General features: G+C 43.2%; 1 protein-coding gene across 2 annotated transcripts in view; it reads left to right on the top strand.

The window, feature by feature from the left end:
- The window catches only part of ZNF786 (zinc finger protein 786), a 30,662-nt gene extending 14,380 nt beyond the window's left edge, over positions 1-16,282 (top strand). Inside the window, exon 5 of one of the 2 annotated variants that reach the window (XR_008685304.2) lies at positions 6,089-16,282. The gene's annotated coding sequence lies outside the window, so the exon portion shown is untranslated. Of the gene's footprint in view, positions 1-5 lie in introns of both variants that reach the window. The other variant, XR_008685303.2, reaches the window with a different exon arrangement.
- Positions 16,283-16,408: the final 126 nt, after the last annotated feature.

The following is a 16,408-nucleotide window of genomic DNA, read 5'->3' as shown; positions in this document are numbered from 1 at the left end:
TATAGGGGACTGGATTGCAAAAGTAGGAGGTCAAGAAACACCTGGAGTAACAGGCAAATTTGGCCTTGGAGCACGAAATGAAGCAGGGCAAAGGCTAATAGAGTTTTGCCAAGAGAACGCACTGGTCATAGCAAATACCCTCTTCCAACAACATAAGAGAAGACTCTACACATGGACCTCACCAGATGGTCAACACCGAAATCAGATTGATTATAGTCTTTGCAGGCAAAGATGGAGAAGCTCTATACAGTTAGCAAAAACAAGACCAGGAGCTGACTGTGGCTCAGATCATGAACTCCTTATTGCCAAATTCAGACTTAAATTGAAGAAAGTAGGGAAAACCATTAGACCATTCAGATATGACCTAAATCAAATCCCCTATGATTATACAGTGGAAGTAAGAAATAGATTTAAGGGTCTAGATCTGATAGATAGAGTGCCTGATGAACTCTGGACGGAGGTTCGTGACATTGTACAGGAGACAGGGACCAAGACCATCCCCATGGAAAAGAAATGCGTAAAAGCAAAATGGCTGTCTGAGGAGGGCTTACAAATAGCTGTGAAAAGAAGAGAAGCGAAAAGCAAAGGAGGAAAGGAAAGATATAAGCATCTGAATGCAGAGTTCCAAAGAATAGCAAGGAGAGATAAGAAAGCCTTCCTCAGCGATCAATGCAAAGAAATAGAGGAAAACAACAGAATAGGAAAAACGAGATCTTTTCAAGAAAATTAGAGATATCAAGGGAACATTTCATGCAAAGATGGGCTCGATAAAGGACAGAAATGGTATGGACCTAACAGAAGCAGAAGATATTAAGAAGAGGTGGCAAGAATACACAGAAGAACTGTACAAAACATATCTTCACGATGAAGATAATCACGATGGCGTGATCACTCACCTGGAACCAGACATCTTGGAATGTGAAGTCAAAAGTGGGCCTTAGAGAGCATCACTATGAACAAAGCTAGTGGAGGTGATGGAATTCCAATTGAGCTATTTCAAAGCCTGAAAGATGATGCTGTGAAAGTGCTGCACTCAGTATGCCAGCAAATTTGCAAAACTCAGTGATGGCCACAGGACTGGAAAAGGTCAATCTTCATTCCAATCCCAAAGAAAGGAAATGCCAAAGAATGCTCAAAGTACCGCACAGTTGCACTCATCTCACACACTAGTAAAGTCATGCTCAAAATTCTCCAAGCTAGGCTTCAGCAATATATGAATCGTGAACTTCCAGATGTTCAAGCAGGTTTTAGAAAAGGCAGAGGAACCAGAGATCAAATTGCCAACATCCGCTGGATCATGGAGAAAGCGAGAGTTCCAGAAAAATATCTATTTCTGCTTTGTTGACTCTGCCAAAGCCTTTGACTGTGTGGATCACAATAAACTATGGAACATTCTGAAAGAGATGCGAATACCAGACCACCTGACCTGCCTCTTGAGAAACCTGTATGCAGGTCAGGAAGCAACAGTCAGAACTGGACATGGAACAACAGACTGGTTCCAAATAGGAAAAGGAGTACGTCAAGGTTGTATATTGTCACCCTGTTTATTTAACTTATATGCAGAGTACATCATGAGGAATGCTGGGCTGGAAGAAGCACAGGCTGGAATCAAGATTGCCGGGAGAAATATCAATAACCTCAGATATGCAGATGACACCACCCTTATAGCAGAAAGTGAAGAGGAACTCAAAGGCCTCTTGATGAAAGTGAAAAGGAGAGTGAAAAGGTTGGCTTGAAGCTCAACAATCAGAAAACGAAGACCATGGCTTCTCGTCCCATCACTTCATGGGAAATAGATGGGGAAACAGTGGAAACAGTGTCAGACTTTATTTTGGGGGGCTCTAAAATCACTGCAGATGCTGATTGCAGCGATGAAATTAAAAGACGCTTACTCCTTGGAAGGAAAGTTATGACCAGCTTAGATAGCATAGTAAAAAGCAGAGACATTACTTTGCCAACCAAGGTCCGTCTAGTCAAGGCTATGGTTTTTCCCGTGGTCATGTATGGATGTGAAAGTTGGACTGTGAAGAAAGCTGATCACCGAAGAATTGATGCTTTTGAACTGTGGTGTTGGAGAAGACTCTTGAGAGTCCCTTGGACTGCAAGGAGATCCAACCAGTCCATTCTAATGGAGATCAATCCTGGATGTTCATTGGAAGGACATTTAGCTTATGCTAAAGCTGAAACTCCAGTACTTTGGCCAACTCATGTGAAGAGTTGACTCACTGGAAAAGACCCTGTTGCTGGGAGGGATTGGGGGTAGGAGGAGATGGGGACGACAGAGAATGGGATGGCTGGATGGCATCACCGACTCGATGGACATGAGTTTGAGTGAACTCCGGGAGTTGGTGATGGACAGGAAGGCCTGGCGGCTGTGGTTCATGGGGTCGCAAAGAGTCGGACACGACTAAGTGACTGAACTGAACTGAACTTAATAAGGCTAAGCAGGAAGCATGACAGGTACCAACAGTTCTGTGTAGAGTTTTCAAGCAAACGTTCAAAGTAACATAATACAAATACAGGAAAACACCCCATTTGTCACATTCGGTGCAGGTTGCGTGAGAATAGAATGTTTATACCTCAGGGAGAGAGTTGTACTCCATCCAAAGAATTCCTGACTTTAGAGGGTTCATGTTTCACGTAAGAGAATGGCTGACCTTCTCTTCTACAGGATGACAAAATGAAACATCAGTAGACTAATAGACATTACTATAAAGCAATGATTGGGAAGTTGGGAATCTCTTGGTGGTTGAGTGGTTAGGATTCCAAGCGCTCTCGCTGCCGTGACCCAAAATCAATCCCTGGTGGGGAAGCTAGGATCCCACAAGCTTTGAGGCGCTGCCAAGAAAAGGGAAAAAAAAATCAATGGTTCATAGATGTTTTTTTCTCTGAAACACTGCATCCAAAGATATTCTGGGAGAAAAGAATTACGTGGCTGATTACTTTAAATAAGTTAAACAGTTCCCTCCTACACACACATAATCTATGACTCTTAAGAGGAAGACATTATGTATTATAATATTCTGAATTTGACCTTGGGATTCCTTTCTCCCCCATCTCCCCCCTACCCCAACACTGTGATCTGTGGACATAGAGTTCTGCAGGACTCAACTTTGGAAAACCTTACTGAGGGATAGACCTGGCTCCAGCCAAGTAGCCCTTCAGTTCAGTTCAATTCAGTCAGTCAGCGTGTCCGACTCTTTGCGACCCCATGAATCACAGAGTGCCAGGCCTCCCTGTCCATCACCAACTCCCGGAGTTCACTCATACTCGTGTCCATTGAGTCGGTGATGCCATCCAGCCATCTCTCTCTGTCATCCCCTTCTCCTCCTGCCCCCAGTCCTTCCCAGCATCAGAGTCTTTTCCAGTGAGTCAACTCTTCTCGTGAGGTGGCCAAAGTATTGCAGTTTCAGCTTTAGCATCAGTCCTTCCAATGAACACCCAGGACTGATCTCCTTTGGAATGGACTGGTGGATCTCCTTGCAGTCCAAGGGACTCTCAGTCTGTTAATAATGAGAGTATCAGAGGATGAAGGCCTTCAATTTTAAGTGACAAAATAGAACTTCAAGTCAGAATAAATCTTTAATTGATTTTAGCGCACTCTTTTATGTGACAGACACTAACAAATTTGTGTTAGATATTACATAATAATATTATATTAAGAAGTGATATGATTTAGGCAGGTTTATGGGATTCTCAGATGAATCAGTGGTAAAGAATCTGCCTGCCAATGCTGGAGATGCTGGTTCGATACCTGGGTCAGGAAGATCCCCAGGAGGAGTAAATGGAACCGACTCCAGTCTTCCTGCCTGGAAAACCCATGGACAGAAGAGCCTGGCAGGCCACAGTCCGTGGGGTTGGAAAAGAGTCAGACTTAGTCTCAACTGAGCACACACAGAATCACTAGAGATACATGGTTAGGTCAGTGGTGATCACGGGGCAGCCAGCCTCACAAGCATGAGGAAAGAAGTGTCAGGGGCCCTGATACAGATGAGGGCCCATGATGAGGGAGCAGGAGGAAGAGGAGCAGGAGGGGTCCCTGTGGGAAAAGGGAAGGAGGAGGATGTGATAAGGTAGAGGCTTTGAGGGAGACTGAAGGCCAGGGCCTCTGGTTTGGTGTTCTCACATATTGCCTGTTATAACTGGTTTGACCTGGGACTTCCCTGGTGGTCCAGTGGGTAAGACTCCGCAATCCCAATGCGGGGGGCCTCAGTTCGACCCCTGGTCAAGGAACTAGATCCCACATGCTGTAACTCAGAGGTCGCATGCCACAGCTAAAGATCCTGCGTGCCACAGTGAAGATCAAAGGTCTGTGTGCCACAACTAAGGCCTGACACAACTAAGTAGATATTAAATATGTGCAGAACTGGAGGATCTCGGAGAGTAAAAGACCCAGAGTGCTTGAATCTTTCTAGAAACTGGAAGTGTTGCGGAGGAAGTTGAGGAAAAGGGCACCACCCAGCTAAAACCAAGTTCTCCAGGTTGCCCACATTACAAGTGAAAAAGATACCAGAGTGGTGTCTAAAGAATTGAGGGATTTCTGGGAAAGAAGGTATTATTTTTAAGCACAAGTTTCTAAAAGTTCCCTTCCTTTCCTACCCAAAATTTCTAAAATCAATGCTACCACAGTCTGGTGGAATCCGTGACTTCCAAAAAAAAAGAAAAGTTCTGTCTTCTACAAAGGAATGGGCTTCCTGGGTAGCTCAGCTGGTAAAGAATCTGCCTGCAATGCAGGAGACCCTGGTTTGATCCCTGGGTGGGGAAGTTCCCTTGGAGAAGGGATAGGCTGCCCAATCCAGTATTGTTGACCTCTGGTAACTCAGACAGTTAAGAATCCACCTGCAATGTGGGAGACCTGGGTTTGATCCCTGGGTTGGTAAGATCCTCTGGAGGAGGGCATTACAACCCACTCCAGTACTCTTGCCTGGAAAATGCTCATGGACAGAGGAACCTGGCGGGCTACAGTCCATAGGGTCCCTAAGAGTTGGATGACAGCAACCAAGCACACACAGCACACAGGAATCATAAATATGACTGGCCCAACAATGATCATATTAAAATGACAGAATGGTTTAAACATTTTTTTCCATTAAAATCAAGAAGATCACTGCTGAGCTGTTACTTAACATTATGGAATACATCCTATGATTGTATACCTGAAACATCTGAGAGAATCAGCTAGATAACCAGTTGGTGGTGGTGGTGGTGGTTAGTCACTAAGTGGTGTCTGACTCTTTAAGACCCCATGGACTGTAGCCCACCGGGCTCCTCCATCCATTGAGTTTTCCAGGCAGGAATACTGGAGATGGTTGCCATTTCCTACTCCAGGGGGATTGATCCTGCATCTCCTGTATTGACAGGCAAACTCTTTATCACTGAGCCACCTGGGAAGCCCTGAAGAGGGTGATGAAATAGTAATTTTTAAGACAGGGCAAGAAAGTTTTTAAACATAAAATTGTCTCTCTGCCCTGGGGACTTTAGCCATCCATTGGTTAGAGCTCTGAGCTTCCACTGCTCAGGGTGACCTGGTCAGGGAACTAAGATCCCACATGCCATGCAGTATAGCCAAAAGAAAAAAGTCTCCCTTTGCCATTACTCCTCCCTCTAGTGTGCATTGTACACCTGCTTTACACACTAACTAGATCCCCTTAGAGGACACAGGAGTGCCTACTCGCCAAAAATCCCCACCCAATTTCCTCCTGGCACCGGCAGTATAACTCCTCAGGAGTTAATATTCTTTTCTCTGTCCTCTAAGGGGTCACAATAACCCACTAGTTGCCTTGTTGGACTATATATAAACTGTCATTACAGTCCTTTGATGTATAACCCTTTGTCTCAAAAACCTGAATAACTGTGTTTTGACTCTTGACAGGTGAAACAGTCTTCAGAGCTCTCTGAAGGACTGTCTCCATTGTAATAATCCTCAGGTTGGTTCAAATAAAAATTTCTATGTTTTCTATGAGATCAACTACTGATTAGTTTTTTTCACGGACAAGAAGAAGTAGTTTGGAGTACCAAAAACTGAGGCAGAAAAAGGACAGCCTTACACATGATACACCTCCCTGATTTATATGCCTATCAATTTTAGGTCCAACCTGGTGTAATTATCAAAGGAGAAAGAGGCCAGAGTTTAAATTTTAGCACTCCCAGTCAAGACATCTTGGGAGTCATGGACACCTACTGGATGAACATCAGGATTAAAAAAAAACCAAGATCATGACATCTGTTCACATCACTTTGTGGCAAACAGAAGGGGGAAAAGTGGAAGCCGGGATAAATATTTCCTTGGACTCCAGAATCACTGCACATGGTGACTGCAGGCCATGAAATTAGAAGATTCTTGCTCCTTAGAAAACTACGACAAACCTAGATGGTGTTATTAAAAAGCAGACATCACTTAACCAACAAAGGTCCATATAGTCAAAGCTATGATTTTTCTGATAGTAACGTAGAGACGTGAGAGTTGGACCATAAAGAAGGCTGAGTCCTGCGGAAGAATTGATGCTTTGTAATCGTGGTGCTGGAGAAGACTCTTGAGAGTCCCTTGGACTACAAGGAGATCAAACCAGTTAACCCTAAAGGAAATCAACCCTGGGTATTCACTGGAAGGACTGATGCTAAAGCTGAAACTCCAGTACTTTGGCCACCTGATTCAAAGAGCCACTCAATGGAAGACTCAGATACTGGGAAAGACTGAAGGCCAAAGGGGAAGGGGCGGCAGAGGATGGGATGGTTAGATAGCATCACCGACTCAGTGGACATGAATTTGAGCAAACTCCGGAAGATAGTGAAGGACAGGGAAGCTTGGCGTGCGGTAGTCTCTGGGGTCGCAAAGAGTTGGACAGCATTTAGTGACTGAACAGCTAGCTACCAGGATGCCTCTGGAGATTCTTGGCTCCTCCTGCCTGCAGGCGGCGCTGTGGGATCCCAGTCCCTAAGCTAGACCAGAAAGGCGAAGTTCCCAGGATGGCCTGCGTGTCGTCAGGGTAACGGGCGCGGAGGGCCGCAGGCCCTCCCCTCCCCCCAGCGGCCACTAGAGCCTGGTTCTCAGCGGCAGTAGCGGCGGGGCATTGGGAAAGGGGACCTTGTGTCCGGCAGAGGTCTGGAACTGCCCGGCACCACGCCGGTGGTTGGCTCAGCGGCCACTTTCCGGATCTCGGATTACTCAGACTGCAGGTGACATCAGTTGGGAGCAGTAACCGCTCGGCCTGGCAGATGGGTCAGTGCGCGGTCGCAGGAGGAAAAGCCTGCTTCGGCGGGAGCCGGCCAGGAGGAGGCGCGGTCCTGGATGCTTGAACGGACTGAAATCTGCAGCTTTAGTCGAGATCGTGTGTTGCCCAGAGGGGGCCGGGCAGGGAAATCCATGCTCTCAGCCGTGGACACTTAAGTTCCTTGCAGCAGAGATATGATTAAAACAAAAATCTTTGTTACACATGTGGTGTGTGACCCCAGTTGGAAATACTTGTTGAATCAATGAATGGAAGAGGCCTGTGCATAGCCACTGACTTTACAGTCAGTCCAGGGCTTTCTGAATGTTCCTGTTTCTCTGACACTCAGTTTGTGTGCTGGGAGTACTGTTCGGAAAGATACAGCTTGGGAGAGAGAGCTGAAGGAATTACGGCTGAGAAAGGGAAAGAGATCCCATAGGGGGCATATAGTATAATACTATTAATAAATTGCAATTGTAGGGAGTGTAGTTCTTTAGAAAATGATAATGACGGTTGCAACCCTTATTTTAGTTTCAAATCTTTCAAAGATCCCCAGGGGTGACAGTAACTCAGGTTCCAGATACTTAGTTTAAATCGAAACTAATATTTCTCAAGGAACAGGACAATTTCTTACTGTCTTATACACTAACACAAAAAAGTGGAATTTAGAACAGACTCTTTAGAGATCATAATCCAACTCCCTCATTTTAGAGATGAGTAAAGGGAGTTGCAGATGGGTTGAAGTGACTTGCCCGAAGTCACATAGCTCATATAGCCTGTTTCTTGAGTTCCAGGTCTGTGTTCTCCTCCCTTCCCTCAATACATATTTAATATTTATTGGGACTTCTTTCCTTTAGTAAATATTAATACTGACAGTATTGTTTCTCTTGGGCTGGGGCTGCTTAATTAAGCTTCTGTTTCACATATTTCAAGTTGTCAGAAAACTAGAGGGCATTTTCCTTATTTCCCTTTGTCATCTTCTGGGGAAAGTAGTGTTTTGATTTTATCGTGCAAATGGTCTTGAAAAGATCATGGATGATTAATAATTTCTTTCTGACATTCCTAACATGCTCTCGGGACAAATAGTTTTCAGTTTAAATTTCATTTTAGTGGAGTCAGACTACCAATTATAGAAGTCTCTGTAAATGTAACTTTCTTAAAAACAAATTGTTTCAGATTTCTCATAAGAAATGTTGAAGACAATTCTATGTGTCCTTTATCACACTTTTTTTTAACACATTTACACAACTATGCCATACGGTAGGTACTTACATGACTGTCTTAGGCAACACACTCAAATGTCCTTTTTATTGAATCAAACTGTTTGTTTCAAGTTGTGATTCTCCAGTTAGAAATGAGTGTCTCTGGCAGTTCCAGTGACTGACTTCTTTATGAATCCCCTGCCCCCCCCCAACTGTTCCTATAAAACAAGGGCCTATATGTTGAATGTTCCACCTTTGTCGGGTATAAATCTGCTTTGTTTGCAACAAACATTAAATTTTGGAAAGACGACCAGAAGAACCATCACAAGCTCTTTCTGGTCATGCAAGCCTTGCCCATTTTGCATGTTGGAAAGTCTGGCTTCTCAAGATCTATGTCATAACTTCTTGCCTGATACAAACAAAGGTAGAAGGCTTTTAAACATTACTGAGACAGAAAGAAATGTGTTTGGGGGTCCAGGTGGCCGTGCCCTTTGATGACATGGTAATCTGTTTCTGAGCACAGGAGTAGGAGAATCTGGATAAGCAGCAAAATGAATTTTAATGATGAGAGGTATGGAGGAGACTGATCTCTGTAGACATGAGGTGTTTTGTTGAAAGTTTGAGAGTAATTCATGAAATCAAAGGATAAGCAAGTCTTAGGAAGTCATCCATACTTTCTGTTTGCTACTTGGTCAGCCTTTAACAAGACAACAAATTTGACCTACCCATCCAGTGTCTTTTAAAGTCACATATATTTTTATTTAAGTCACTTTTACAGTTGAAGATTCAGCAGTGATTGAGTCATCCACATAGTGGTGAAAGAGTGTAACTGGACAGAAAACCATCCACTTAGAGTTTTCATGCTGATGGTGCTGATGTTAAAGGTAGAATATGCCATCTGTGAGAGGAGAAAACTACCCATACTTTTGTTTGAGAATTATAACTTCCTCATCCTTTGAGAATGATTTTCATGGGGGAAAAAACACTCTCCTTCCTAATGGATATGAACAAGGAAGGATACAGTCCTAAGAAATGCTGAACCAACACACGGAAGCAGAACTGAGAGATCAGGAAACTTCATCCTGGTAACATTGTTTGAGCTCTGTGTTAAGCAGTTGCTAAGCTTATTCTGTCCCTGATTCTTCACATGTGTGAACCAGTAACATCTTATCGTTTAAAACGTTTTGGAGTTGCATTTTCTCTTACAAAATGGAGAGTCCTAAAAGACATAGAACTTGTTAACAGGATGGGGGTTTGTGTGTAACTGATCCTAAAATTTGGATTTGGCTACATAGAAAAAGTAGAGTGAAAGGAGTAATGACTGCCCTGGTCTGAGAAGGTGACAGTTTTTGCTAGGTAGTAGCTGTCACCTCTAGTGCCTTGGGACTTAGACCATGTGCATACTAATATGGAGCATTAGGGAGTTGGCAGGGAGAAAAAACATTACAACTTGCTTGTTTTCAACCCTCAATAAGTTTCTAGAAAAAAGAGACAGCCTTAAGCTGTCAAGACCTTGATACTTCTCAAGGTTACAGGGCAGTTATTTTGTAGACTGTCCCTCAGTCTGGGTGTACTTGATGTATCTTCATGATTATGTTCAGTTTATTTGCCTTCTGAGAGTTAGCCAAGATGTGATGCTGTGTTTATCTCACTGCATCTTATCAGGTGGCATGTGTACATGCATACTAAGTTGCTTCAGGCATGTCCAACTCTTTGTGACCCTATGGACTGAAGCCCACCAGGCTCCTCTGTCTATGGGATTCTCCAGGCAAGAATGCTAGAGTGGATTGCCATTCCTCTGCCAGGGGATTTTCCCAACCCAGGGATTGAAGCTGCGTCTCTTCTGTCTTCTGCGTTGGCAGGCAGGTTCTTTACCACTAGCGCCACCTGGAAAGTCCTCTATAAGTATTACACTTATTTCATTTATTGCACCCATCCAGTTATAGGGTGCAAATCTAGCTTTGCCACAGTCCAAAACCTTCCCCTGGCTAAAAATGATCATCTCATTTGGGTTTTCTGGGACTTCTCTGGTGGTTCAGTGGCTGAGACTCTGTGCTCCCAACGCAGGGTGCCCAGGTCAAGAAACTAGATCCCACACGCCTCAACAAGCTCACTTGCCTTGACTGAAGACCCCAAGCGCCACAGCCAAAAGGTCCTGTGTGCTGCTACTAAGACCCAGTGCAGCCAAATTTTTTAAAAAGAAAAAACTACTCATCTGGGTTTTCTGTCTTGTCAGTGACAGGCTAGTTCAGATGGATTTTCAGCATAGTATCAAGGGCAAGGTGGTGTACTTTAAGTCAGAGTAAGCTTTACCTTTAAAAGGAAGATTTTTTTCTCCTATTTTTCTCTAAAATGGTTTTCCTTTTCAAAAAAAAGAAAATCATACCTATTTTTCTTTCTATCCAATTATTTTAAAGTACCAATGAAAGTGGGGAAATGCTTCAGATATAATACTAATGGAAAAAGAAAACAAACAGCATCCCAGACTGGATTCATAGTATCTCAGTTTGTAAAAGAAAACGTGGGTGTGTTTACTGTGTATGCACACTGACAGAAAAAAAGATTGGCAATAAACCACAATATTCACAGAAGTAATCTTTGGAAATGTTTCCTTCTTATGTTTCTTTATTCCTTCCTGTACCTTCCAAATATTACACAAATAACATATATTACTATTTTTAAATACTTCATGAAAAGTGAGGTACTTAAAAGGTATTTTTCTCTGTTGAAAAACTAATATACATTGTTGTTGTTCCTGGTCTTTTTGTTCTCTCACGAAACTTTTCCTTCATAGCAAAATGATCACTCTTACTTCTCTTGTGTCCTCTGACAATCCCTGGAATGTTGCTTCCCAAACTTTCATGTTCCACTTTCTTCTCCCTCAACACCCTCTCCATGGCTGATTTCGTCCACTCACACTTCACTTGCCCATCATAAACTTGTATTTCTCCCAAGCTCCAAACCCCCGTTTACACTCACTTACTGTGTATCTCTTCTTGGGTGCCTCACAGGCATCATACACTCAACACACCCCAAACTGAAGTCACTCCTGGCTTCCGCCCTCCCCTCGTCCCTGCCAGTCACACGTTCCTCCTGTCTGCTCCTCATCTCACTGAAAGGCCCCACACTGCGCTCGGGTCTCTTCATTGCCCTGCCCTTTACATCTTGGTCAGTCAAGAGTTCAGTTCTTCGTTATCACTTTAATATTCCTATTTTTATTCATCCCAGCCACCACCACCATCTCTCACCTGGATTAGCAGGAGACCGTCTCCTACCTGGTGTTCCTGACTCCCGTCCGTTTCCACTGCCAAGTGCCCACCAGAGTGATCTTTATAAAATGAAAACAACTCCATAGCACTCTCCCTCTTAAAATTTAAAATACTGACTTATTTGGCTGCACAGGATCTTCCTTGTGGCACTGTGAGATCTTCTTTAGTGGCAGCATGTCAGCTCTTAGTTGTGGCAAACCTGGGCCCCCCTGCATTGGGAGTAGGGAGTCTTGGCCACTGGAACACCAGGAAAGTCCCAAATTCTTCATTGAACTCTTTTTGACTGTTTTATGTTTTTGTAATTTCATGGGCTCTAGGGCACACAGGCTTCAGCAGTTGTGGTGTGAGGGGCTCAATATTTGCAGTTACTGGGCTCTGTACCACAGGCTTAGTAATTGTGTGTTCATGGGCTTACATGCTCCCTGGCATGGGGGATCTCAAAGGCATGCCAAAGAATGTTCAAACTGCTGCACAATAGCACTCATCTCACACGCTAGTAAAGCAGTGCTCAAAATTCTCCAAGCTAGGCTTCAACAGTACGTGAATCGAGAATTTCCAGATGTTCAAGCTGGATTTAGAAAAGGCAGAAGAACAAGAGATCAAATTGCTAATATCTGTTGGATCATAGAAAAAGCAAGAGAATTCCAGAAAAACATCTGCTTTATTGACTACACGAAAGTCTTTGACTGTGTGGATCATAACAAACTGTGGAAAATTCTTAAAGCAATGAGAATACCAGACCAACTTAACTGCCTCCTGAGAAATCTGTATGCAGCTTAAGAAGTAACAGTTAGAACCGGACATGGAACAACAGACTGGTTCCAAATTGGGAAAGGAGTACATCAAGTCTGTATATTGTCACCCTGCTTATTCTATGCAGAGTACATCATGCAAAATGCAGGACTGGATGAAGCACAAGCTGGAATCAAGATTGTTGGGAGAAATATCAATAACCTCAGATACGCAGATGACACTACCTGCATGGCAGAAAGTGAAGAACTAAAGAGCCTCTTGATGAAAGTGAAACAGGAGAGTGAAAAAGTTGGCTTAAAGCTCAACATTCAGAAAACTAAGATCATGGCATCTGGTCTGATCGCTTCATGGAAAATGGGGAAACAATGGAAATGGTGAGAGACTTTATTTAGGAGGGCTCCAAAATCACTGCAGATGGTGACTGCAGCCATGAAATTAAAAGACGCTTGCTCCTTCGAAGAAAAACTATGACCAACCTAGGCAGCATGTTGAAAAGCAGAGACAATACTTTACCAACAAAGGTCCATCTAGTCAAAGCTGTGGTTTTTCCAATAGTCATGTATGGATGTGAGAGTTGGACTATTAAGAAAGCTGAGCACCGAAGAATTGATGCTTTTGAACTGTGGTGTTGGAGAAGACTCTTGAGAATCCCCTGGACTGCAAGGAGATCCAACCAGTCAATCCTAAAGAAAATCAATCCTGAATATTCATTGGAAAGACTGATGCTGAAGCTGAAACTCCAATACTTTGGCCATCTGATGCGAAGAACCAACTCATTGGAAAAGACCTTGATGCTGGGAAAGATTGAAGGCAGAAGGAGAAGGGAACAACAGAGGATGAGATGGTTGGCTGGCATCACCAATGCGATGGACATGAGTTTGAGTAGGCTCTGGGAGTTGGTGATGGACAGGGAAGCCTGGCGTGCTGCAGTCAATGGGGTCACAAAGAGTCAGACACAACTGAGCGACTGAACTGAACTGATGACAATATATGTGCAAGTCTGCATACTGAAAATTTACTTGTCACTCAATACATATGGAATGAGTAAATAAAGTTGGTAGGGTCTAAACTCAAGACCATGCAGTCTGACCCCAGAACCTCTACTCCTAACCTTTCACAGCAAACAGTGAACAGTTTTTGCTTCTAATATAAAAGTATTCTGTCTTTAAGTTCTACTATTTAATTTCCACAAGGGCATAGGTCTTTTTAGTAATAGCTCCCAAATGTCTGGAACTTCTAACATTTAGTGACAATAAAACTTGAATACTAAAATAATCTCAGTTTGGGACTTCCCTGGTGGTCCAGTGGTTAAGACTTCACCCTCCAATGCAGGGGGTGAGGGTTAGAACTCTGGTTGGAGAATTAAAATTCCACATGCCTCGGGGCCAAAAAGCCAAAACAATAAAACATAAGCAATACTGTAATAAATTCAATAAATACTTTAAAATTGGTCCATATCAAAAAATCCTTAAAATATTCTCAGTTTGGGTCTTAAAACATCATCTTAAAAATTTTTACAGTGCAGAGCAATGAGAAATGGTGGCCAAGACTACTGGCTTAACAAAAAAATGGCCATGCAAGTTACATATATCTGCAAACTTGGAAAAGAATGTCTTGTCATAATCTCCTGCAAAAATGTCAGCTTAGTCTTATTTTCAATGGGTGACCACACCTGTATGCGTGAACATTTTGCTATTTTGAATCACATCAAGGGCAATAAACACTCAAATCATTGGAAGATGCAATAAAAGTTTCAGCAGCTGAATAACATTACACCCTAAAAGAGAATGACAGAGTCTGGTACCAGGTCTCAGCTATGCAAGGAGTGGAATTAAGGAATATGGTAGGCATGCTCAGGTAACTTCCTGAGCAGCTAAAGGAGGTCTGAGTGTGGGCATGACCTCATTTCAGTCTCTCATCTTCATGAGTCAAGGTGGACCCTTTTAGAAAAAGCTCAGTTCCTTTAAAAAAAAAAAAACAACCAAGGTAAGAACGTGGGGGAAATTATTATGATGTGATATTAAGTTAAAAATGCAGAAAAGTCCATGCTAATTGTATCTCTGGCTACAATGGCAGAGTTTTCTGAAAATGAATCCCTTTATTTTTGAAAACTTCAGCTTTTCCCCTCTCTCCTGAAAGAGAACTGTATTAGGACCACAGGAGGGTAGTCAGGACTATTCCTGAGTTTTCCAGCACAGAGAAGAAACAGATTCATCCCACAGGGGTTAAGTCCCCCAAGTGACGGATCTTCCGCCTCGTGCTTTCAGGGCATGCAGATGTGCAGCTGCCCGGTTTCAGTTTACAGTTTTCTGACTATATATTCTTGGCCTGTGAAAACTGACACAAGTGCCAGGCTTGGTAATGACACTGTCACAGATCCACCTGGAGACTAACTAGATGGAGAAGATTATTGCCCCAGAGGCCACTTCTCTAGAGAGTGCATTTGAAGCACATGTTCAAGTTGAACTGTAAACATAATCTAACTGTTAAATGGCAGCCCTGGGGACAAGCAAGGAGCCATCTCTTCGTGGAAGCCTTCCTCTATTCACAGCTAGCTATGAAGATCTTGGAGATAATCAGGAAAATCTCTCTCCCTGAACACAGATTCTCCCGGCTCACTTGTTCCCATAACCAAATTGGGTGAGATTTGGGGATAAAGAAAAAACCAAGGAGCTTTTCAACTTGATAAACTAATGTTTTGCTGTTGAGTAAGCTTCTGTCATACACTAAATGTTTTTTTTTTTAAAGTAAATATTACTTTAATCTCACAAGTAATACAATACTGATTTCATGCATGTGTGTGTATACATATGTATCTGTATGTATGGCATTTTAAGAGGTTTCATCTCATCCCTTGCATCAACAAAGGGTCTCAGTGGAATTGGTAGTATTTGTGCCATATCTGGACAAACGGCATTCTAAATCCTCAGTTTCATAAGGAGTCAGAGGAAACTACCAAGAAAGATAAAAATTCTGGCTTGGGACATTATCTTTTTGAAGAGTTTCTTAAAATGATATTGAACTGTTTGATATTCCACATGCATAGCATTCTGACAGATCACTTAGCACATACTCACCCTGTCCTTGAAGTTAATTAAGTAATGTCTTCCTGCATTACAAAAAATGAGAGGGATACTATCAGATTCAATAGTTGGATAGGAATTAATTAAATTTAATAAAACTTTCTAACTGCTAAAGCCTGTTGAGAAGTTAGCTTTCTTTCTTCCTGACAATCTGTATACACAGAAAAATACTTCTAGACTCTCCAGTTGTGTTTTTTGACCTGTCTTGTGTAACTTTAGGTATATGAACAAACCCCGAGACCCATCACGGCTCTACATACAAAAGTCATTATCTTAACCTAGTTTTTTTCCCTCTTAAATTGTCAGGAGGGAAAACCTGAAGTCTATAGTTAGAATTCTATAAACCGCTATACTGCCTATCCGATATGTCACTTTTACAGAAAATCAGGAGAGAAATTGATAACAGGCAGATATCTGATGGCCTTTTCCTAGATAAAACTCTAGAAAGGTTTCTCCCAAATCCTAGTTCTGAATTCACTTTTACTGCAAGCTACCCCGCCCTCAAAGCTAATCTGTGTTTTAATCCAGGAAAGAAACGCAAACTTTCAGTCGCTCAGAAGAAATCAAAAAGATCAAGAACAGGGAGCCGACTGGGGAGTCCCGGTCTCTCTCCCACCAACAGACTAGCTCAGGCCTCGCCTCCGCTTAGCCCTTGAACCTCGCGGGGCCTCCTAGGTAAGCTCACATGTCCCCTCTGCCCTTGGCTCTGCTAAGGACACGTGTTCTTCCAGCTCGGTTCGGCCTCCTGGAGTCCCGCCCACCTCGCGCTTCCCAGGCCCCGCCCTCCGCATCGCCTGCCAATCGCTGCCCGAGGCGTAGCCCGGCCCCGCCCCTCAGGTCCCAGCCCGCCGCCTTTGTTCTCCCCAGCTCCCTCTCTCAGCCTGTGCGCTCGG

Source organism: Moschus berezovskii, chromosome 3 (assembly GCF_049115385.1).
Source record: "Moschus berezovskii isolate FMDL1 chromosome 3, NW_MosBer_1.0, whole genome shotgun sequence".
Classification (NCBI taxonomy): domain Eukaryota; kingdom Metazoa; phylum Chordata; class Mammalia; order Artiodactyla; family Moschidae; genus Moschus; species Moschus berezovskii.
This window is presented reverse-complemented; position numbering and strand designations above follow the sequence as displayed.